The sequence below is a fragment of the Ursus arctos genome, unplaced genomic scaffold (genome assembly GCF_023065955.2).
Source record: "Ursus arctos isolate Adak ecotype North America unplaced genomic scaffold, UrsArc2.0 scaffold_7, whole genome shotgun sequence".
In the NCBI taxonomy this organism is placed as follows: domain Eukaryota; kingdom Metazoa; phylum Chordata; class Mammalia; order Carnivora; family Ursidae; genus Ursus; species Ursus arctos.
In genome coordinates, this window is record NW_026623089.1 from 46,757,909 (window position 1) to 46,782,838 (window position 24,930).

Genomic DNA, 24,930 nt, shown 5'->3' on the forward strand with positions numbered 1-24,930 from the left:
CCGTCTTGGGAGCCTGAGTTCGGGTAGGATCCCAGTCATCTATTAGGCTGCATGTGACCTGGGGCAGGTTTCCTGGTGTGTCTATTTAGCTGGCTGACAAGCTGGGTGGAATGAGTCACATTCATTCATTCATTCATTCATGCGATTTCCTGTCTCATTCATTCACGGACGAGGGATACCTAATTCCCTTCAAGTATGGCCTTCTTTAAGAAGCCTTTCCACAAAGGACTGAAAATATTTGCAATTCAAGTCATCGCAAAAGATTGATTTCCCTGGTAAATAAAGAGCTTCTACAAATCATTAAGAAAAATAAATACCCCCATAGGAATCTGGGCAAAGGATAGAAACAAACAGCTCACAAAACGGTAGTAGGAAGGGCTCTACACCCAATGACATGGGGAAAAGGCTGACTCTCGCGCCTGATGAGGAAAGTCAGACGCAAGTGTCACTGAGAGGGGACTCCCTCCTCGCCCCCAGGCTGCTCAGGACGCTGTTAAGCAGGGTGTGGGACCGGAGCGTGCTGCCAGTCAGCGGGCCCCGGGTGCAACGGTACAGACACCGTGGAGATCGATCTGGAAGGTCACGTGGCAGGGCCTCCACACTGCCCCTGCCCAGCGAAGATGCCCCCCGAAGTTTAGCCCCCCTCTACCGTGCAAGATCATTCTGCATGGACAGCATGGCTTACTGAAGCACCTCCTGCATCATCAAAGGACAACCAAAATGTCCATCACTAGGGAGTTGGCTAAATAATTTATGGCGGATCTGTGCAAGTGAATATTATGCAGTCATTTACAAAAAGTAGTAGGGAGCACCTTTATGCGCTCACATGAATTGAGCGCCAAGATACATATCTACGTGGAAAGGGCAAGGCATTCAATGGGATGTGATGCAAATTCGGCTGCTATTTGTATAAAAGTGAAGAAAACGAATGTATATACACCTTTACTTTTGTGCAAGTGGTAACATAATTTATATTATGCCCAACATAGTCTATGTCGCATAGAACACCGCACACGGTGTAGGTATGTTGCTTCTATGCGTCTATCTGGGTGAAGTCAAAGACCTGTGGACAGTGGCTGCTTCTGGGGAGCAGAGCCAAGAACTGGGAGGCGGGGGACATTGGTGGGAGCCTTTCCCTATATATTCTTTGTGTCTTTTGGAGTTTCAATCCTGTGAATGTATTATCTGGCCAAAAGAAAATAACTGCCATTAGCATTTTTAAAAAGAGATGAAGGAATCTTCCTTGACTCTCTTCGCTGAGGTTGAGGTCTGGGAATAGGTAAGGTGAGGGATGGTTGAAGGACCCGCAAGGGCTGGTGCCTGGTGGAATCATGGCACAAGCTGGGGTCATGCAGCTGGGAGTGGGCGGAGTGTAGTTTCAGGGAGTCTTGATAAGAAGCACAGGGGATGGATGAAGACGGAATGCCGAGTCAAGTTAAAGAATTTGGATTTTGTTGCAATGAGGGGCTCTCGAGGTTCTTAAGCAGGGGCTGGGCACGGTCAGGGTTTATTTGCCGAAGAACCTCCTAGAGGCCGTGTGCAGAGTGGCCTGGGGAGAGTCTGTGTGCCTGACACTCCACCCTGCATTTCTTAGCATTGTCTTTTTCTTTTTTTTTTTTTTTTAAGATTTAATTTATTTGACAGAGACAGCGAGAGACAGCGAGAGAGGGAACACAAGCAGGGGGAGTGGGAAAGGGAGAAGCAGGCTTCCTGCTGAGCAGGGAGTCCGATGTGGAGCTCGATCCCAGGACCCTGGGATCATGACCTGAGCTGAAGGCAGACGCTTAACGGCTGAGCCACCCAGGCGCCCCACATTTCTTAGCATTTTCTTATTCCATCCAAAGTATTGCTGACAGGCAGGTGGAATTCATTCTATTGCGCACGGGGAAACTGAGGCTCCAGGATAGTTGAGTTCCTGGGCTAAGATCTCACAGCTTAGAATCAGGACTTGAACTCATGACTGTGCCTCTCTGGAGCCCGAGCTCGGAACTCAGCTCTGTGTGCCCTGCATGTGCTCATGGGTTTGTGAGAATTGTGATTGCACTGGCCAGCATTGGGTCCTTGAACTTCAAGTATTTGGCCAATGAAGTCAATGGCTGCCATTGCAAAAATTTTCTCAGCAAGCCCTCAGCAGCTCACTGGTGCCTGTCGCACCAAGTAGGGCTCACAGGCTGCGTGAGTCTCTGATCTTATCCGTTGTAAGAGAAGAAGCCGGTTTCTTTACGGCTTGTTTCCCTCTTCTAAGGACATGGCAAAGGTCAGAGGCAGACTTCTCATAGGCAGCAATGGAAAGGGGCAGAAGGAGGTTTCCATTCGATGGGGTCTGGGGGCGATGCATTAGTCTCCAATGAAGCTGAGCCTTTTAGATTTCCTGATCATTTGGTTTGCATTTTTCTGCCATTTCTTTCCCTGCGTTTTTCTATGACTCCCATTTTAGAAATGTGAAAACTGAGACTCAGAGAGGCAACAACTCATTGGAGGCCGTCTGGTTTGTCAACAGTAGCATCAGGTCTTAAACTCTTGCCTTGGGATTCCAGATCTTTCTCCCACAGGATGCTTCTTTCTCTCACTATTAATATGGGTTTATTTGATTCCTCCTGAAACAAACCCATAAATGATTTGTGATTTCTTTGACAGACATTCAGTAAGGAGAAATCCCAGTTCTCCCTGTTGCAAAGCTGGTGTTTTCACTATTTGTGTCCAGGTGTCAGGCCTATCAGACGTTGAGCCCTGGGGCGGGATGGGTGCCCATGGGAGGCTGGACCCAGGAGCCGGGGTGAGACAATGGGCAGTTCAAGAACAAGGCGCTGCTGGGCCTCTGCTGTGAAGACCACCACTGGCTAGTTTAATTAAGAGTTGGGGGAGGGGTGCGCTGGGGAGAAGAAGGGTGCATTGTGTCCAGGGAGCTGATGAGGTCAGCCGAGGAGGGCTGGGAGGGGCCTGGGAACGAGAGGACACTGGCCTACCTCCGGGACGGCCCGGGATCCCAGCGTGAACCGGTCTGCGAGGAGGCCTCACTGCAGTGGGACTGACTTCTAGACTGGCTGCTTCCTCAGATGCGGACCCTCCTGGGCCACGAATGGAAGGTCTCCAGGTTCCCTCCAGGCTCCCTGGGGCTCCCTTCTGACTTTTCCCAAAGCCTAACCCCAGGGTTCCCATCTCACATACTCTGTGACTTTGGGTAAGTCCTGGCCACCTGCTCAGCCTTGATTTTTTTTTTTTTTCATATGCAAAATGGGAGTAAGTCCTGCTTGCTTTTTCTATCGCCCCAACATTTTGGGGTGGACTAACTGGATAAGCAGATGAGACGCCCTGTAGAAATCACAAAGCACCGTGCAAGTGCGTGCAACAGTGCTGATGCTGACACGACCAGCCCACCGTGAACCCACATTCACCACCCAGCTGTACCGTGACTCCCTGCGCCTTCCTTTCCTAGGATGTTAGTACAGTCAGCCTGATTTTATTTAATTTTCAACGGAAAATACTTTATTATTTTTCTAATTCTCCAAGTCATACAGGTTCACTGTAAAACATCCAGGAAAAAGTTTTAAAGAAAGAGAATCAAGATTTCCAGCCTTGACATTGTCACCAGGTGATCTGGGGGAAGACATTTCTCTTCTCTGGGTTTGATTTCCCCATGTGGCCACTAGATCAAAGATGACAAATGGACCCAGCCCCTATTCCAAGCAGTGCTGGTGGCAGACCTCGCTCACGGATCATGGATGGTGATGGCAGACCTCACTAACGGTGTTCTTCCTGCGGTGCCCGGATGCTGCTTCAGAATCCTTCCTAACACAGCCCCCAGGCCACCACTGCCGCTGTCAGAGTGGCTGGGAGGAGAAGTCTGTTGTCCGCTGATGAGCACGTGAGCTCTGATGTTCTCTGACATCTTGGACGGGAGGGACCCGGGGTTCAGGCCCTGGAGAGGAGCTTGGAGACTCCCTCAAGCTGTCCCAGCACTATAGGGAGTTTCCTTTTATCTGGTTCAAGCATCTCAAGTATTGTGCAGCAGATAATGGCTTCCACGGGGGAGTTCCCTGATAATTTCCAAGAAATTAAAAAAAAAAAATGAATCCTGCAAAGTCAATGGAATGCAAGTGAGTAACTTAATAAATTCACACCCACACACATGCCTGGGCTCCCTTTTCATCTCAACAAGAAACAGGGTGGGGTAAAATATTTTTGAAGCTCCAGCTTCCAAAGGGCACGGAGTGTGGGGAAGGTTGCCGACAGTAGTAGGGACCTGCTCTGGGGAGGTGCTGTATGCTTCTCACAGCCCTGCAGTGGGGGCTGTCATCATCCCCTATGTTACAAATGAGGAAACTCGGACCCAGAGAACAGAAGCCAGTTGTCCAAGGTCATCTGGCTTGTAAGTGATGAAGCAGGGACCCAAACCGGCTTCTGAGGCCCCCACTTTTCTGGGGGAAACCATACAACCTGCCGAGTGAAAGTCTCTACAAGTTGGACCATTTGTAGGAGTTAAGGGGGGAAGTGTGTCGGCATCGTTGAAGTTAGGAAAACCATCGTCTGGGTGTTATCCACCACTGTGCCATCCATGTGTCTCTCCTGAGTCGGACGAGAGCCCTCTGCCTCTTTGCCAGGCTTACAGCTGCAGACGCAAGAACCCGGCAGTGCAGGAAGCCAGGAGAACAGGTTCTGGTCTAGCTAGCAAGCCGTTCCGGCTCCTCTCCGGACCAAAGTCCCTTCGTGAAACCGTGACGGGACCCTACTGGCAGCCCTAGCACTGTGGTTAACGTTGTGATTTCTGGAGCCAGGCTACCTGGGTTCTTTCCTCAATATTGCCACATATTAGCTGTGTAACCTTGAACCTCTCTGTGCCTCAGTTTTTTCATTGGTTAAATGAGAGTAATACTCTCCCCTACACAGGGTTCCTGAAAGATCAGATGAGTTAATCTACATGAAGCAACTACAACAGTTCTAGTCCACAGGAAGCATTCAGTAGGTGTTAGTTAAAAGACAGAATCCTGAATCTTGGGGGCTGGCCTCAGGCACAAAGAAGCGAGGGGTAACTTGGCATGGGGGGCCCTTGCAGATTTCACCATGACCCACCCAACTGGGGTAGCGTCTTTACTCTGGGGCTCTCTTCAAAGGAGCTGCAGGGCTTCATTCTCATATTTGGCTGAAGTTCGGTGATGGTGGCTCCTCCTCCAGGAAGCCCTCCTGGATAGGCGGGCTGGTCTGCTCATGCTCCCTGCTGCGGGCTCCCAGCCCCCGCTGCCGATGCCACCCTTTGGCCTCAGACAAAGCGGGCACCAGCAGCGGCAGCCCTGGGGCCGGCTCAGTGGCTTTCATGAAGCTTGAGCTCCCGGGAGCCCGAGCTGGGCTGGTCTGCTTTGAATGCTATTTGCATTGCAATAGGCAAGCCTAGCCTTCAATACAGGCCCCTTCTCTTTTGACAGAACAGCCTCACAATTGCCTATTGACCGGGCACCTGTTCCTGCCCCAGACATTATGCAAATGCTGGCCAGGAGCGAAGCCGCCAGCCCCCCGGGCCATTGTGCATTGAACCCTGATGGCGCCCTGCCAGCTCCCAGCGGCCTTTGTTTCCCGGCTGTGCTGAGCCACCCCCACCACCCCCGCCACCACCACCCCCACCCGTGGTGCCCCTCCGAGGAGCCGCCCGCTGACAGCTACTTGGGTCCTTGCACCTGAAGAAAGACCCCGCGAGCTGGAGGCTGGCCCATGCTGAGCCCAGGCTGGGGGCCCCGGAGGCAGCCAGGGACCAGCCAGGGCCCTTCACGTCCCTGGGGACCACAGAGAGGGGCCTGGCAGGCGAGGAGGGGGCAACCCGGACCGTGCCATCTGGGGGAGGGGGATTATAATAATCACTCTCACATCTGCTGAGGGCCTTCCAGTTTGCAAAACCCTCTTAAGGCCAGTCTCCCTGCAAGGCACACCTGCCCCTTGACGAGGTGGGCAGGACAGGGGATTGTGTGCCTTTCACAGGGGAGGGGACTCAGGACCCCTGGGAGGAGCTGGCTGATGCCACGCAGAGAGTCAGGGGCAAAGGGGGACCCAGGGCTGTGGTGCCTGCCTTCGGGCCTTTGGGCCTGTGTCTTCTCTCATTTCCTTCCTCTTGTCCACCTGTCCTTGCTCATGGCTGAGACTCCCCTGGGCCACCATGGAATGCTGTGCACGGCGTGGCTCTAGCCCACCTCCTCCTTGTGGGTTCTTCATCCTCTTCTGTTCTCTGGCCTTCACTTCTCAGCCCAGAGAGCTGGGTCCTGGGACCAGCAGCGTCAGCATCACCTGGGTCCTGCTAGAAATTCCGGTTCCTGGGCCTCGTCCAGACCGGCTGAATCAGAGGCTCAGGGGCGAGCCTGTGTTTTAAAGAGCCCCCATGTGTTCTGAGGCCCCGGGAAGGTGGAGGACCACCGACCCAGACGGCCGTTTCCACTTCCTTCTCTACCCAAGCCCTAGCTGCCTCTCCTTCCCTCCAGAGCGTGGCCCCCTCTCCCTGCCGCCATTCCCTCCTTTCTTCGGGGCTCCTGCTATCGGATGCAGGGAACATTACTGAACACCTGGCTGGCCCCAGGCTCAGGGCACGCAGATGAATGAGGCACAGCTTGAAGAACCTCAGTGTAGTGAGGGCACGGCCAGCTGCGTCCTTCTGTATTCGAAGGCAGAGTGCTGGTGCTTTGGGAGAGGTCGGGAGGGAGCAGAGGGGTGCAGGTGCAGACGGGAGATCGGGAGATCGGGACGGCAGGGGAGGCCCCTGCTAGAGGGGCGTGCTCCCTGCAAGGTGTGGCAGGGGTGGCGTCGGAGGAGGGGGGAGGAGAAGTGCTGCCGGGGTCACTCGAGTGGCCCAGATGTCCCGTCACATTCTCCTTGAGCTCCCATCCCATGCCACTCATGGCTACTTTGCATCTAGAAGGAGGCCCCTCCCGTGCTCTGGGAGACACGATGCGTGGGGACCGCTGAGACATTCTGGAGGTGACAGTGGGAGCCCCCGAAGGCTGCTCCAGCGGGGGGCGCTTTGCAGAGCTGCTCAAGAATGGAGCGTGGGGCCACCAACCCTCAGTGGCAACAGCAGATGTCCTTGGGAGGGTGGAACCGCCGGACCCCGTCGCACCCCTTATGCCCGGTCCAGCCACATCTGTCCCATTTCCTTGCTTCAGAGAAGCTACCAGGATAGAGTCTAGGAGCAGAAGCAGGGCGAGCACTAGCATGACCCTGAGCACCATCCAAACTGCCCTCCCCCCTCCCGGCCCTTTGGCCCCGACAATCTTTCACCCGATGCCAAAGTGCTTTAAAGATGTTGGCCAAGGCAGGGAAATCTGATCTCATGAGAAGCCAGGGCAAGGTTTTCAGAGCCAAGTGTTGGTCTGGTCTCACAATTTGTCTTCCTCAAGTGCTGTCAGAGTGTTCTTTGCCTCAAAGATAAATGTAAAAGAAAAGTAAATAAAGTCAGCCCTCCTCGAACTGCGTTCCTTAGCACGGCATTCAAGGCCCCTTTAGGTTGCGGTCGCTGGGGCTCCAGCCCGCTCCCTAGGGCTCACCACTCTGTCATTCTGTTACCCCTCTGAGGATCAACCACATGGTGTCATTTCAACACTTCTTCCTTCTGGGTCCATCGGACTAAGTCTACTCAGGCTTCCAGACTCCTCAAATGTCTCCTCCGTTGGGAAAGCTTCCTAATCCATCCTTCTACTCAAGAAACACTTATTAAGTGCCTACTGGGTACTGATGTTCTGGGCTTTGGGGGTAAGGTGTTGAGTGAGAAAATTCCCAGTCCAGCCGCCATGCTGAGAGGCTGGGAGGAGGGTTTCCGTGGACCTGGGGAGGGAGGGCCGACGAGAACTCGAGCTCGCCCCACTAGGTCAGTTCGGCTGGGAGGGGACTGAGCAGGGGGGGACCCAGGACTGGCTGCCCTGTGTCTGGATGTGTGGATGGTAGAATTAGCTCTAAGATGGGGACGGGAGAGAGACAGACACAGGTTGGAGATCAGATGGGAAGCTGTCCAGTCCAGTCTCGGCTGAGCAGAATCTGCGTTGTCCAAGACACAGGTGGAAAGAGATGCCCACTGGTAGCTGGAGGAGGGGCCTGGCCTTCAGGGAAGGTTGGGGCTGGGCTGCTGCGTACCGGGGAAGCAGGCTGAAAAGGCCCGGTTTCTGGGTTGTTGGGGTCTGGTGGCTTGCAAAGGCCTTGAAGGCTTACTCCTCACTTGTGTGACTCAAATCTCTTTGCTGTGTCTTTGAGCAAATGTCTGAGTGGCATTTGAGAGGAAAGGGGCCCCTAACCCCCATGGCCCCCCAGGGAAGCAGCAGCAGGTTAGGGCCAGACTGCCCTGAGAGAGAGGTGATGCTGCCCCGTTTCACAGAGGAGGAAACGGAGGCTCAGGGAGGAGCACTGATGTGTCCTGATCATTCTGGGATGTTAGCGGCCATGGCATTTCAAGAGGGTGAAAGACAAAGACTTACCTTTGCAGGTGGGGGAATGGAACCCCACAGAGGGGAAGCCACTGGCTCAGGCTCACCTGAGGAAACCAGATCCTGACTCCTGGTTCAGTGCCCATTCCACCGCACCGTCCCATCTTCCGGGATGGGTGACATCCTTGGCAGGCTCTGGCTGCTGATCCTCAGGAGAAAGTGCCCGGCCAGGTCTCGGCAGATCCCAGGCCAGACACCCGAGTACTCAATGGCATGCTCTGGTCCCCACAAGACATTTGGGAGCCGTGGACTCAGGATCTATTGTACTTGACAGGCACCAGCTGGGCACGAACCGGGTGCTGGGCACGGGGTGCGCTTCGGGGCAACTTACCCCTGAGTTGTCCCAGCGGCTTGCAGAAGCCAAGACCGCCCCCCGCCCCCTTTGCCAGGGGCGGAAGTGCAGGGCAGAGGGATGAGGCTCTGACTCCCTGTATCCCTGGTGGAGGGGGAAGCAGGGCTTGAACGAGGCAGCCCAGCAGCCCCTTCATGTGTCCACTCCTTCATGTGTCCACCCCTGAGTGCAGGCTCCTTTCCGTTGGTCCTCCAGCTCCTAGCTCTGCGAAGGGGACCCCTGGGAGTCCCTCCATGCATAGGCTTGCTTCTGGGCTTCCAAGGCAGGGTCCTCCCCATTGGGTTTCTTTGTACCTGGCCCCGGTGAGAAGAGGCAGCCCTGGACTCAGAGGCCCAGGTCACCCCACATTACCCAGGGGGCGCTGGCCGGGTTCTTCTCCCTCTTGGGCTCCCACTTCCCTCACGTGCTCCTTGCTGAAGAGGGGGCCACTCTCTGGCCGCCTTGTCCTCCTGAGTGCCGGCTGTCTATGGCTGCGGAGACTGACTTTCCCTCTGAGGCCTTGGTCAACACGTTCTTGCAAACTGCGACTCAGGCTTCCCCCTTCCCCGGTCACCAGTACCTGATTGACAATCCAGAGAAACTGTATTTTGTTAGCGAATCAGGAGTGGGGTGGAGGATAACGGCGCAGGAGCCCCTTTCCTTGGCTGTCACAAGACAAAACTGTCTGGCTGAATGGGCTCTGATAAGACTCTTCGAAGGTGGCTTAAAGCCAAGAGGGGACCTATGGGTCTTTCTCCCTCCAGGGGTGTCCCCTCCCCTTCCACGGCTTACACATTTTCCATGGGCTCGATTCTCTCCTTCCCCACGGATGGAAGGCCCACCGGCCCAGCAGCTTTCCCTCTCTGGTCTGCAGCCTCCAGCTCTGCTCTGGGCAGATGGCTCGGGCCGCCTTCCCTGGGCTGTCACATCCAGACGTCGCTGTGTTCCTCAAGGGCCTACCCTGCGCGGGGTCCTGGGCCGCCGTCCTTCTTACTCAGGCCTCCCTTTTTTAGCGTGAGGAAGGGTTTATCATCCCATTTTACAAGGGAAAAAAACTGAGGCTCTGTGGGGGAGCAAGGAGAGCGCAGTGCTGAGAAGTGGCTGGAGACAGAGCCAAGGTTGGGACCAGGTCTGCCTCCTTCTTTCCTTGTCATTTTTGGGAGGTCCTCCTAATCCCTTTGCTCAGTTTCCCCGCGCTATAATATGAGGACCCCAGAATGGCTTCCACAGGTGTCTGGTGGACTGTGCTCTTCTTTTCAACCCTCATGTCTGCAGTATCTTTTCTGAGTTCTCACTGCCTAGGACGGTGATGATGGTCTTGTGGGCCTGCAGAGAAAACCGTTCACAGCGATGGCATCCATGCAACTTTTGGCCAGAATTTGAATGACCCAACATTGGGTGTGGCCTTTAATTTTGGGTATAGCGCTCACAGAATATTCCAGAAGCAGTAGAGTCTGAGTCTTGCCTGCCTGCCTGCCTGCATTGAAATCCTGGCCGTGGACCCACAGTGATAGGACTCCGGGCTGTTGAAAGGCTTGAATAAATGTCTGTGTATAACATGCATAGAACTGGTTCTGACACATTGTAGGCATTGATTCGTGGTGGTTGTAACAGTAATGGAGTGCATTGGGTCTGAGAAGGGGACTGGGCGATTATTCTGGCTTTTTCCCCCTCCTGCTACAAGGCCCAGGACCTGGGGCCCAGATGGAGAGCCGTGGCCTGGGTATCCTGCCTGTCCCATCCTTCCCATCTCTGGTGGGCATATGGAGAGTGAGAAGGACCATTTCTGGGTCTCTGGTTCCCAGGACCAGCTGGGGAATACATGTGAGGCCCTAGAAATTCCAAGATCATGTTAGCCAGATCCGGCGCCCAATGCCACCCTGGCTGTGATGGGTTCCAAATGGTGTGCAGAGGCCTCGGTGCTTAGGAACAGCTGGGGCATCTGTGGCCCTGCTGCGGGCCTGGGGACTGCAGCTCGAGCCTGCGACCCCCAGGAAATGGGCTGAGGCCCACAGAGCTCTCCTCACTCCTTCCAGCCCAGCCTCTGGCCGGTGGTTTCATGATGCTCCCTGGGCAGTACAGAAATTTATCTGGGACTCCTTTAAGCTGATCTGAGTAGCCCTCCCTCCCATGGTCAGAACAGCTCTAGAAGCTGGGGCAGGACATTAAGGGCAGCCTCCGGCCCAGCTTGCATCACCTCCTCCATGGAGCCTGCCTCTTTCCCCTTCCTCCTTGCCTTGAACCAGCCATTCCTGAACCCATTCAGTGCTGCAGGCACAGGTGGGGATGTTGTGGCAAAACCTGAACACAGGTTTGGCGCTATGGTTCTCCTTCCTGGGGGAGGCACTGGCCAGCTGTGGTGCTTGCAGGGAAATGCAGGCTTTCTCAGGAGCTGAGCCCAGGCAGGGTGTGTATGGGGGCACCCGGGACAGCTTTCTGGGGACAGGTGGAGGCTCAGACAGGAAGGACGAATAGGAGCCAGCCAGGCAGAGTGCTGCAGGCAAATATGGTGGTGTCTGCAAAGCCAGAGACTGGGGGTGGGGGCGGGGAGGGGAAGAGAGGGGAGAAGGTGGAGGGGAAGAAAGCAGCAGCAGGTCCTTCTCTCTGGCTGGCTGGGCATCTCACATGAGGCACGGGTGGGGAGAGTGTACTGGGGGCTGGTCAGGACCAGGTCTGGAGGCCCTGGTAGCCATGTTATGGAGTTAAGATTCTACCCCAAGGGCAGTGGAGACCTGGGGGTGGGGGGGCTGGGGCTGGGGAGAGGGTTGTGGTGGGTGAACAAAATGGGCTTATTCGTGCATGGGAAGATCACTGTGGCTTCTGTGAGGACAGTGATGAGGGTACAGGGGAGAGTGAGAGCTGCTGTGGTCACCCAGGCAGAAGGGGAGGGGAGCTGGGCCAAGGTACCGGCTGGGGGCCTGGAGGGGGCCGGACAGATTTAAAAGTCATTTAGTGCTTCATGGTAGCAATGGGAAGGAAGAGAGAAGGCTCAAGAATGATACCTCTCTGCAGGACTCCTGCCCAAGTTCATACAGACCGTCTTGCATACCTCCAGTAACAGGCACCTCACTACCTGGTTGTTTAGCAAAGTAGTACTTATTGACTTCAATTTAAATTTGTCTCCATGTGGGTCCTCATGCTGCAGGAGCTGACATAAACCTGCTTCTCTAATGGCCTTGCAGGCATTCAGAGGCGGTGTGGTCCCATACACTGTCCTTTTCTCTCTCTTCGTCATGTTGGTTGTTGTTGCTATGTGAATGTCCTCAGACTTCTCTCTCCACTTTGGGCATTTTATTCTATTTGATTCCATTTTATTTTTGGTAAATGAGAATACCAAATAATGGATTTACAGAGAAAGTTACAACGGTCATGTTGTATCGAACAGCCTCGTCATTCTGCTTGGCTGGCTCTCTTCTGGTAGATGATTCTACGGGGGATGTCAGATTACAATCAGAAGGTCACCTGGTAAGCATGAAGACAAGAGACAAGACAGTCAGCTCCCTGGTGTGTCAATGTTCAGAGAGTGATTTACCCCAAGTCCCACTAAGAATAGAGCCACGAGAGCTCGAGTCCAGTCTGTCTGGCTGCAGAACCGAGACCATGACCTTGCTCACCTTCCGCTCCGGGGCAGCGGACCGACAGGAGGCTCAGGATGGGGGTTGGGGCCCAGGTCGGAGGCAAGCACAGAAATCCAGGGAAGAGCCACGTGGCAGGAGCGGGGAGAAGCAAACCCTAGTAGGAGGCCTATCTGGAGGTGGTCTTCATGGGCTTGGCTTGGGGGCGAAGGGATTTGAGGAGCCATTGATGATCCCGGGTTGCTGGCCGGGGTTCTGGTGGGTGGTGCTGTTCTTTTTTCCCCTCGAGGGGGCATCCAGGAGGAGCTGGGCAGAAGTGGTGGCAGGAGGGGACGTCAACCTGGATGTGATGTGGGTGTTGGAGGGGCCTGTGGGACCCAGGCGTGGCCCTGTGGGCAGCAGTTCCTTGCGGGGAAGCAGCTCTCCTTCCTGCCCTCCCGGTGATGCTGAGTGCAGATCTCTGCTGGGCTGCTCGGCTGCTGGTTGCGCTCCAGGCCCGGCACAAAGGATCCCCCCGGCCACTCTAGCACAAGGCTGCTTGTCCCCTCCCAGACCGGCTGTCCGCGCTGCGCTGCAGGGCCAGGCCACCTCCCCGGAGACTGGCTTCCAGGAACTACCGCGCGGCCGGTTACCGGCACTTCCCGGGACCTCTGGGGATGGCGGCACTGTCCCTTGGGAGCCGGGCTGGCTGATCCGGAGGATCTGGGGCAGAACGAGCCCAGGCAAGTTCAGCGCTCGGCCAGTTCACGGCCACTGTGGTGGAGCAGCGACGCCTGGCACTGCTGTTGGAAGGTGGCCCTGCCACCTGCCAGCTGTGTGACCTGGGGCGGTCTCTCAGGCTCTCCGAGCCGCGGCCTTCCTCCACACACAGAGAAAAGCCATTACCCCTCCTGCCTGTCCCCTGCCTTCTTCAGAGTCCTTGTCAAGAGCAAATGAGGTAATAAAGGCAAGGGTGTGCACTGCATCGCTGTGTGAGAGGTAAACAGACCGGGCACACACGACAGAGAGAGAGAGAACGCGTGAGAGCAAGAGAGTGAGCCTGCCTGGGGCAATCCACAGAGACAGAGACAGACCTGGCCACCCACTCACGCCGTCAGACAGAGGGACAGAGAGACACACAGAGAGAAACAGAGGCACAGACAGAGATGGAGGCGGAGGGAGGTAGACACGCAGGGGGAAGCAGAGAGAGTGAGGAGCACTGAGGGAGGAGGCGAGGCTTGGCAAGGAGAGAGGCAGGCGGAATTGGGGAAACCAGGAGGTGACAAGAAGGAGGGCGGAAGAGCGAGCGAGTGAGCCGAGGTAGTGGAGGGAGGTCAGGGCCTGGGGACAGAGGGACAGAGTGGGCATGCAGGGACAGGGTAGGAGTAGGAAATGGGGCCAGGACTGAGAAGCTGGGTGGCCCCCCACAGCCTCTGGCCCCGGCCCTGCTCCTGGCTGGCGCGTTCTGTGCATGGGGCCAGGTGTCCCGAGGCTACCTAAGGTGAGGAGGTCTTGCCGTGCCTCTGAGCCCACCATGGCCAGGGGACATCCCCAAATCCTGTCCCCGGAGAGGCCCAAGGAGAAGCACTGAGCTCTGAAGTGTAGCAGTAGGCTGCCCAGTGCTGGTGGGGCCTGGTGGGGCCTGCTCAGAGGTGGGTCTGACAGCGGGAGTCTGGGTGTTGGCCTGGCCCCGTATCACATCTGCTGAGGGCCGTAAGTCGAGCTCTCCTTTCTAGGCCTCGGTCCCTCTGCGAAATGAGTCCAGGGACCCAGGCAGCCTGTCCCTTTACTGGAGAGCAGTCACAACCTTTTTCCATTTTGCAATTATTATTTTAAAGTTGAGTTTACCCTGTCTTTCCTGTTCCTGTTTTCTGTGCTCATGGCCTTTGTCCACCAGTCCCTCCAGCCCCTTGACTTGGTGTCTCCTCCCCACGTTTGTTCGAGGGAAGGTGGCGACCCTTGGTGACACATTGTAAGGACCTGGACCAGACCCCAGAAAGCTAAATGGCTGTTATCTGGGCCCCGAGGCTCTGGAGAGAGGAGTTTGGGGCACCCGGAGACCTACACAAAGCCTTTACTGTGTGGGGGAGGCCCTGTTTCATGAAGAATCCAAACCAAGACTCCACAATAGGTTGAAACTGTGCAAAGTCAAGAAAGGGGTGAGGTCACAGGGCCGGTTCTTCCCTCAGTGCGAGCCCCTCCCTGCCCAGGGGGATGGCCAGAGTCCTGTGGGTAGGGCTGGAGACAAGTGCCACTCTTTTTCACTCATCCCTGCCCAGACCCCAGGACCCCCCTAGAGTGGCAGCCAGTAGCACCCCTGGCTGAAACCACCTGGTGCGTCTTGGTGGTCGGAGCCACGTACCCTTTTGGCTTTGGCGTGCCTTTCCTGAGGAGAGATATATGGAGGCACGGGGTACAGGAAGTTCTTGGAGCCAGGTTGAAGGGGGTGATGGTGGTGACGATGATGGTGATACGGTGATGGGGATCATAGCAGTGATCACGATGGTGATGGTGGAAATGATGCCTCGTCTTCAACCCCAAATCCAAAGAAACAGGACGAGCCTGAGTCGCCACTGCTGAATTCCCCCCCTAGTAGGGCCTGGCATTTAGCAGGTGTCGCACAGATGTCTGTGAACGAGTGACTGAACTCCCCCCCCGCCCCCACACCGAGAGTCTGGACGTGGCACCAAGCGTGGGAAACTCAGGTGGGTGGAGTCAGCCCTGGGATTTGGATGTCTGGGGGCCATGAGCCCTCTACTGCCTTGCGGCCCCCTCCCCAGGCATGGCTTCGGAGGGTCGTGAGGCTGGCTGTGTTCGAGGAGGGAGCAAGGGAGATAAGAGACTTTCTTTTCTCCATGGAATGGCCTCCATGGCCAATCCCAGCCTCTGGAGTTCACTTTAGAGAAGTGACTGACTCAGATTTGGGCTGAGCTCTGGAGAAAGAATACTGGGTCTGTTATTGACACAGTCGGGGAACAATTCCCCCCTTATTTCCCCTGCCTGCATGCTGGCCAACTTTCTTACCCATTCCCTATTTATCAGACTTTCTTCAGGCTCCTGCCCGGCCAGGAGCTGGGGTGGCCCAGTGGCAACACCGAGGGAAGAAACGCAGTCCAGTCCGTGGGTCTGCAGGGGCTCCCCGTCTAGTGGGGGAGTAAGCACACTAATAGGATTGTCAGGTGCTGTCAACATGACTGTCCCCTTGGGTGGGAGTTCGGCCAAGGGCTTGGAACCTAGGTGGGGAAACTGATCCCGTCTTCCTAGAGGCCTCAAAACGTGGGCCAACCCTCCCAACAGCCCACGTTGCCTGAACCCGGGTGGCTGGTCCAGCCGAGGCGTGGCACCCGGTCAGTGCGTGGCTGCCCCGTGGGGCTCCAGGCTTGGCCGGAAATGGCAGTTTGGCCCGTTCTGCCCTCTCCTGCTGCAGGCCCTCGCACCAGGCCGGAATGTCCTCAGGAAGGGGTTACCTCTCTCCAGGGGGTGCTTCTGGATTCCCGTTTGCAGCTCCAGCCAGGATGTTTTGCAATGAGCTTAGAGAAAGCATTCATTCCGGGAAGAATTGGGGAGTGGAATGCTTGCTGCCAGCAGGGGTGTGGGTGAGAGGGCGCGGGGCTGCCTGCTGGGCTGAGGCAGGGTGGGGTGGGCAGGGGGCGTCGCTGGCTGCCCCGCTGGCCCCCTTCTCAGCCCGCGGGGACTTGAGCCTCGGGGCTGTTTGTCTGTCTGTCTGCTTGTCCGTCTGGATTAGAGAGGCCGGCTGGCTCCTGCCAGTTCCCCAAACTGTCCGCCTACCACAAGACAGCTGAAGCTTTGTTTTGTTTTTATTTTTGAATATTTTGGAATATGACTCAAAAGTGATTACTAAATGGAAAGGTACACTCACCTCCAACCCTGCTGCTTCTGCGCATGCTCCCTCGCCCCCATGAATAAAGCACCCCCTCCCCCACCCCATGTTTATTCATCCAGTGTTTCTAGTTGTAAAAATAAGCAGCTACATATTTGCACGTGGGCCTCCCTCACACCCCAGCAGAAACATTCTGTATGCATCGCTTTGCATCTTGGGGTTTTGTTTGTTTGTTTTTCATTGGACAATATCACCTGGAGATCATTCCATACTGGTAACATCAGGGTCCGCGTAGTACTCTGTTGGGAGGGGTTCTGCCAAAGCGAATTCAGGTATTTGATTGCTTGAACCCAGATGCCCACCCATACTGCGCTGATGCCCCAGCCGGGCTCTCTTTCTATTTGTTTCCTAAGAACCCAACCAAAGTCTTTCCTCCTTTTGTGTAGCCCTACCGATGTCTACCATGCTCCTTCCCTCCTTCCCGTGTGGGCAGCATGACTGTTTATGTTTTACAGGGCAGGAAACTGAGGAATTAAGAAAGCAAGGAACATACCTGAGGACATCACAAGGAGATGGTGAAGTCTGGGATTTGAACTCAGAGCAGTCTGGGAGCAGAATCCTGCCTCTTCAGGACGTTGCATTGCTGTGGAACGCGGAGTCCTACATCTTCAGGAGCCAGATGGATCTCCTGAGCCCAGAGAGGGGCAGAGGCTTCATTCAGGTCACACAGCGACACACCAGGGGCTCCCGGAGGGGAAGCACTACTTCCCCCCGCATCAGGCCAGATACCTGAGGTCTTCCATATGTGAGTGGGGGTCTCCGGAAGGACCCCCCTCCTTCCCTGACCTCCTGGGCAGAGGGCTTCCAGGGCATAGTGGCTCTTCTGCCCATAAACCAGACTTAAAGTCAGACTCACTGAAGTGGGCCATTAAATGAGGGGACAGAGTCGTTGTACAAGTGGACACAGTGAGGCGGGAGAGAAAAGGAGAAAGGTCACACAGTGCACCTGCAGCGGGACTGCGGTGGATCCCAGGGCTCCTGATTGGTAGTCTGGGCATTAGTTCAGGCCCCAGCTTGACTGTACCCAGCACCCTCCCCACCTGAGAGTCCTCACTTAGTGCCCCTCCCCTCCCCTCCCGAGCTTCTTCCTGTCTTCTGTAAGATGACCGCTTCTAGGTGCTTCTCAGCCCCCCATTTCTATGAGTGTTCATTGGCTAAGGCTGGCCTCTGCCAGCGGGGGGGGGCGGGCTGGCTTGTGTAAGAAACTCTGGCAAAGTCAGCAGCTGGAAAACACCCTGGTCAGCGTGAAACACAGGGCTGTGTGTGTGCATGTGTGTGTGTGCACACATATGTATTGTATACGTGTGTGCATGTGTGTGCGTTTGCATTGTGTATTGTATATGCCTGTGCAGGCGTGTGCATGTGTGTGCTGTATATGTGTGTGTACTGCATATGTGTGTGCACGTGTGTGCCCATGTGTGTACTATGTATTTGTGAGTGTATGTATGTGGGTGTGTATGTATTGTGGATTTAGTGTGTGTATTGGGTATTTGTGCGTGTGTGTGTATGTGCATGGGTGGGTGTGTGTGTCTTGTGTATGAGTGTATGCGGTAGTTGAGGCTCAGACATGCAGACCCACAGCCTTCACTCCATAATGTCTGGGTGTCAATTCTTTTGTGCTACCCCAGACATACAGTTTTGAAGTTCCATACATCCTGGGGGCCTCTAGATTCCTTCAGAGCATGATGGGAACAGCCTGAGATGGGCGGCTGCCCCTGTTGGTGGTCTGGGTGTGGCCTCAGGCCCCAGGGGATGATGAGATCCACACTAAATGTCTGCTGGGCTGTTGTTGGTGAGCATGAGATCTTGACAAATCACTTCCTCTCTCTGGTCTCAGTCTTCCCTTCCATAAAGTGGGGGTAAGAACATCTCCTTTACCCTCGGGGCATTGTGAGGATGAGATGCGCTGTTTGCCGTCGGAGATTTTACCAAGCTCTTTCCAATTCTGGGATTTCCACATTTTGCAAGGACAAGAAATCTCGTGTGTGTGTGTGTGTGTGTGTGTGTGTGTGTGTGTATACAATGGAATATGACTCAGCCATCAGAAACATCAGCATGGATGGAACTGGAAGGTATTATGCTGACCAACATATATATACTCACATATATAAGCATAAGGGTGTTTAGGGACTAGGGTCATATATTTGAGTATGTGGGTGTTTGGGCGTGTTAACTAGGATTTAATTACAATTGAACGCCCTCTTGCCATGCACAGAGCAGAGCAGAGCCTACTGGGTCTGCTTGTGTTTGAATCCCAGCACGACTGCTTGCTTAGCTGGGTCGACTTGAGCCTCAGTGGCCTCCGTTCTCCTCCTCTGTGACGCGGGCCAGTGAGGCTGGCTCCCTCCAGGCTCGCATACAGATTGGATGAAGTAGGAGCAGAAAGCTCTTGGCACAACATGAGCCTCGCTGACGCACGTGAGCCGTTCCTCGTTCACCCGGAGCTGGAGGAGAAAGGCATGACAGCCATCCCCTCCACAGTGAGTCACAATGACAAGGAGGTTGGTATCCTCCACCTCCCACCCCCCAAATCTTCTCTTTTGCCAGATGCCTGGATTTGCTGGTCTTAGTTAAGGACTTGACACTTGGGCTGGCTTCTTCTGCTTGCGCGGGAGAGTGCCAGAGGAAGACGATGGGAGACGGAAGTTTGGGACAGATCCAGGGAGCCCCGAGCTTTCCCTTCCTGGATGTCCCTTTGCTGTCGGGACACCACAGCGGGGACCAGAGAACTCCATGTGTCTTGCAGAATCACCCACCGTCCGTAGTAGCTCTCCCTCTACGGGCGCTACTGAGCCACTGGGAACCGGCTATGTGCCACGCTCACCAAGAGGGGTTCCCACTTCAGGTGAGTTTGGGAAACACCATAGACAGGATCTTCCCTCTTGGACGTTAAAATGCTTCTTGGTATTATGCTGTGAAACCTGCAGTCAACAAATAGTTTTGATTGGGTTTGACCCAGCTTTTCCCAAATGTGCTCTTCTTTGGAATAACCCCGCGATACATCCCTGGGGAAGGCGCACAGACAAGCTCAGATCCACAGAGTTCATGGTACGGAAATCCACAAACCCATGTGCCTCCCGGTCATCCTCGGAGTCAGGCAAACGCTGTGTCGTAAAGCAGCACTTCGCGAGTGTTCGCGCATACGTGTGGCCCCGGAGCTTGGAAAATCACGGATTCCGTACGGCCAGGTCTCCATGGGGCCTGAAGTTCTGCATTCGTAACAGGCCCCCCAGGCGATGCCTGCGCGGCTGGTCCCTGGACCACGCTTTGAGTGGTAAGATTATAAAGAGCCCATCCGTGTGTCTGTCCTTTCAACAACACTTTGAGACCGGTGCCCACCTACAGCCTTTCCAGGATCGGGGCCCTCAGACCCACCAACAGAGAGGTCAACAAGCCGTTGGACAAGCCGTTCTGTCCGCTCCGGGAAGGAGTGGCCGGGCTGGGGTAGCAGCCGAAGCAAGCACGAGGACCATGATTTGGGGAGGACAAAATCCTTCGTGGCTGGGAAATCTTATACGAGTCTGCCTGAAAATATGACAGTCAGGTTGTACTTCTGCCATCTCTCCTGTCTGGGCAAATAAGGTTGGGGTTGCTAGTGTTTTAATTTATTTATTTATTAATTTTTAAAGAGACATTTCCCCTTTCTTTCCTTGGGTCTGGAGTCATTAAACAGGGATTAGCTGGATAAATAGAGGAAGTGATTTTTAAACTGTTTGCAAACTTAATGTGAAGAGCCCAGCCTTGCAAATTATCACGTCTAATCAGAGGCCCTCGCTTGACTGCTCCAGTAATTGTACTGGTATTAGTCAAATTCTTGTTGTCTCCTCATTAGCCGTGAAAAGGGGACTCAAGATGTACTTCATTAGAGTGTCCTGGAAATCTATTGCTGATGTGGAGACGGAGGCAGGGGCAGGAGGGAGGGAGGAGGGGGAGGGGAGCGGGGGTGGGCGGGAGGCAGCCCTCTCCCACCTCTGAGCTCACCCCCTGTCTGTGCCGCCAGGAGGAGGGCCAGCCAGGCGACCCTTTCTGTCTGACACTCTTGGGTCTCTGCTTCTAAGTCTGGAGGCTTTGGAGGATGGTAAGCACTTGGTGTTCTGGAAGATGCTTGGACTTGGGCTCTCCCAGGACCTGCGCTCACTCACCAAGGGCTAAGAAGGCTGTGGGTGGCCCCGGGCTGCTCTGTGCCTCTCTGTCACTCCAAGGCAGGACAGCAGAGCCCACGAGAAGGAACATTACCCAGACACCAACCTGCAGTTTGCCTGTCTGTTTTCTGGTATCAGCACTTTCTCCTCCCTCCCTCCTTCCTTCCCTCCCTTCTTGTGCTGATGGGATTTTCCTTATCCTCACCCTCACCTTCCTTTTATTCTCCCCTTTTCTTTTCTCTTCTTCTCTCTCCCAGCCCACAGGTATTCATGAAGCAGCTAGCCCGGGAGCTATTTAAATTGAAATGCACTGAAATAAAATACACACAAAAAGTCAGTCCCTCATTTGCACGAGCCACATTTCAGATGCCCGAGAGCCACATGTGGCTAGTGACTACTACACTGGACCGTGCCGAAAGCTCCCCTGGGCAGCTGTGGCCGAGTCCCTCTCGGCTGCACCTGTGCTGGTGGGCATGGAAGGAGGGGGAGGAGCTGAGATGCTCACGATCAGATGGGGGAGACATTACACCCGTTATAGCTGGTTGAGGAAGGGTCCGGGTGCTAGCACGCACGTGGGGCTCTCAGGAGGGTGGGGGTCAGCTGGGCACGGTGGAGAGAGCTTCCCAGAGAGCAGGGACTTTTCAGCTAGAGACCTGTCTACATTTGTGCTTGTTTCAAGGACAAGGCTGGCCCATCAGGGTGTGTGAGCGTGGGGTCCTCACTGCTGAGCTTCGGGTCACATGACTGCCTGTGGCTGAGCAGTGAGGGCCAATGTCCATGCAGCACGCTGCTGTTTCCATGTCTCTGCACGGGCCAGGAGTTCCGGTGCTAGGATCTGGTGAGCCCTGGCCGGGGGTCTGGGATGCACTGCTCAGGTGAGACCAGGTAACGGTCCAGGGCCCCTCACCAAACCACCCTCTCTCCTCTCTTCTTATGGAGTCTTCTTGGCACTGGGTGGGGTGACCCTGAGGCACTGCATGGGGTGAGGAAAAGGGAAATATGCAGGACCTTCCAGATTAGACACATCTGCATTTGAATTGATGCTGTCTCCCTGGTCTGAGTCTACGTGATGCAATGAACTCCCTAAGTCCCTTGGAGGTATGAGCCTCAGTTGTGGCAACTGTAAAATGGGGATAATAATACCTATCTTGAAAGTCTGTCATTGTTGGAATGAATGAATGGCACGCACAGTGTCCGCCATGGAGTCGTGGACGATAAATCGATTCTTCCTCCTCTCTGCCTCTCTCCCTCCCTCCTTCTTTCCTTTTCATAGGTCCCACCTTTGCTCTAGGCCGGTTCCCGTCTTTGACAGCAGTCCTTTGTGTCTCCAGGCTTCTGGATGCAGACTTGCTGTCCTCTGTGCCTTGGAATCCAATTTCTCTGCCTCTGCGAAGACAAAGGGCTGAGTCAGCTCCCCAGGGATCCCCTCTCGAGGTTCCAAGGAGTCTGGGGGCCTCTGTATTAGCACTCAGGCTGCTGCTGCTGGGCTCCGAATGGGTCCTGGGCTGATGACACAGCCCTGAAATGTGGAGGTCACTGGAGGAGCCATGGTGGGGTTTGGTTTGGTTTGGTTTTATATTAATTTCCATAAAATAGGTTTCCTTTTAATCAGGAATCGGTCGTCTGCATTTCTGGCTTCTGGTAACTTCCTCCCTGGCCCTGCAAAGGCCACAGGGGGATTATTAGTTAGATGTCTCTGGTGCTGACGGATGGAGAGGGACCGAAGAGGTGTCCCTGGCCCCTTGTGCATTGTTCTGGGTTGTACGGAAGGCGTGAAGCCCCAGAGGGAAGCCCACTTCGCTGGGTTCTCAGATGCTGCTGGCCCTGCAGATGCAGGCCTGTACGGACACGGAAGTCAGAGGTGGAAGGAGCGTGGGCGCTTTGGGCCGGATCTGGGAGGTCCAGAGAGGTTAATTGACCGGCCGAAAGTCACATAGCTGGTCAAGTGAACTAGACAAGACTTTCCTTCCCAGGATCCTTGGCACAGTTGACCCGCAGTCAATCAATTTGTCATTGCCCACCCACTGCTTCTGAAACATTGTGGAGCTCACACATCATGTGTTTCATTGTATTAGCTACTGTTCCGGGCAGGCACGCTTTGTTTTCATGTGGCAATTGCCTTTCCAGCCAGACTGTCAGCACTGGGTAATGAGAGAAGATCCGGCCTCCCGTGACCTTGGTGGGGCTGTGTCGCTCCACAAACCTGCTTCCTCTTCTGAAAGCAAAAGGTAGGAATGGCACCATCTTTAGAACGTCCCTGCAAAGCAACGAGATGCCATATTGGTGTTCACCAAACTCCCTGCTCGAGCTAGTTCTCTTCTAAGTTACGACTTCCAGTAAGTTCTACAGGGACCACTGGGCTAGACCTCAAGTTCTCAAAGTGTGGTCCCCAGACCAGCAGTCACAGCATGATCTGGGAACTTGTTAAAATACAAATTCTCAGCCCTGTCCTGTACCCACTGAATCAGAAATTCTGCAGATGGGGCGCAAAGATCTGTGTTCTAATAAGCCCTCCAGGCAATTCTCTTACCCCTGAAGTCTGAGACCCTCTGGGCTAGACATACTCTTGCTATGGGCCCAGTGTGGGGAGAGATCACTGTGGGTGACGGTATGTGCTCCGGGGAGGCTGCCAGCGGAGCTGCTGGGTGCTTGGGAGGCATTTATGTGCCATGAACAGTACTCAGGGGTGGGAAGGTTGCAGGCAAATTTGCCAAAGCCTGACCTGCTCCCACCAGTGCCTGCAGGACTGGAAGGGTGACCACTGAGGCCAGCATCAGGATACAAATTCTGTCTTGGTTGCACTTTTCACAAGTGCTGTGTCTGTATTGGGTCAGAGAAATCAGGATGCCCACCCATCCATCCATGCATGCCCCCATCCATTCTTTCTTTCAACTAAAATTTATTTATTTGAATTAAAGTTCAGTTATTTGAACTTTGTTCTAGCCAAGCTTTAAGCTATGCCCTTGGCTTTCAGATGTGAGACAAACAGAGATCCTAACTTGTGTGCTTTGATTAACTTAAAAAGTCAAGTGATTGAACATCTGCTTTAAGGGAAACAAGTTCCCACCAAACATCACTATCTGAAATATTAAGTTAAATATTTTTATGTGGCATGAAGCAAGAGCAATATTTAAAAGGTCTGGCCCCATCTATGAGGAGCTCGTCAGTCTGGGTGTAGGAACGAACCGAGTTATGAGTGGGATGTCACCCCAGGGGAGGGTCACGACGTGAATTTATTTAGCTCCCAGAGCTTCCCATCTCTCTCTCTTATCCATTTTCTGATTTAATCCTGAAAACAATACTGTGAAGTCTGAGGAAAGTCAGACTCAGAATCTAAATGGCTTGCCCCAAGTTACAAAGGAAATGAGCTACGGAACCATAACAAAATCTGAATCTTCAGTTTCTCCCAAGTCCCCAGCTCGTCCATGAGCTGGATGACCTTCTAGCAGAAGATTGGGCTCCGTGTTACCCAAATCCTCTTTTGGGGGAAGCTGGGACCCTTCTGGGCTGCCAGGGCTGCCCATCCCACCTGTGTGAAGGGACAATTGTGGAGACGTGTCTAACCCCGAAAGCAACTCAGGACAGCCAAGACCCATTTCCAAAGAAAAGTCATCCACTTTCCAGCATGGGTCATTGCGGGGAACTGGAGACACTTGGCATCACCACCAAGCATGACTCCTCTGAGATCAGAATCAGAAACCCCCACAGCTTCCCAATACCTGGTGAGTCCCAAGGTTTCGACACCTTCCCCATGCCAGGTCACCGTGGGGGGGGGGGGGAATCAAAACATATACTGGTAGTCAAAATATGGCTCTTTGAACAATATTAAAACACTTCAGCAACATTCCATATAGAATTAATTAACATAAAACCCAGCATCCTCATTGCTGCATGGCCCTAAAGTGGTTGCCAGAATTTAATTAGACTTAACCTTTTTTTCCTACACCAGTACCACTTTATAATAACTGCAAATCATTATTAATTCCTTTGGTGTTCACTGTAATAACATTAATCATGATGAACTTCTTTCTGTAGTAATGTGTATGTAATATGTAATTCCATAGCAATTTAGTATTAGTTAAGGCTAAATTGAAATTAATTTCACAAAAAGATACTATTTATTACTGGATACTGTATATTCATAAAATAATATTTTAGAGCAATCTCTATGAAGGTGGCCAGAGTAGGACGCATCTGGCAAACTGGTGGAAGTTCGCAGATAGAACTATTTGCTGCCGATTACGAGAGCATCTAGAACGCTCTAGTATCAGAATATGGTACATGTAGCTGATTGCTAGATGCCGGCATCTCGTATCCCAAGGTACTTGAGATATCAAACCAGAAAATGGGTAAGCCATGATGGGATAGTCCTTTGAGATACAGTACTTAATCAACCGAAAGTCACAGTGGTAGACAAGAACATAGCTTGGAGTCGTTTCCAGCGGCCGAGCCTACAATTTATTATGCCCAATCTCAAAATTCAAGACACTTACTTGGCTTTTCCTAGGCCCAATGTTCTCTTCTGCAAAATGGCTATATTATCCCTTCACTG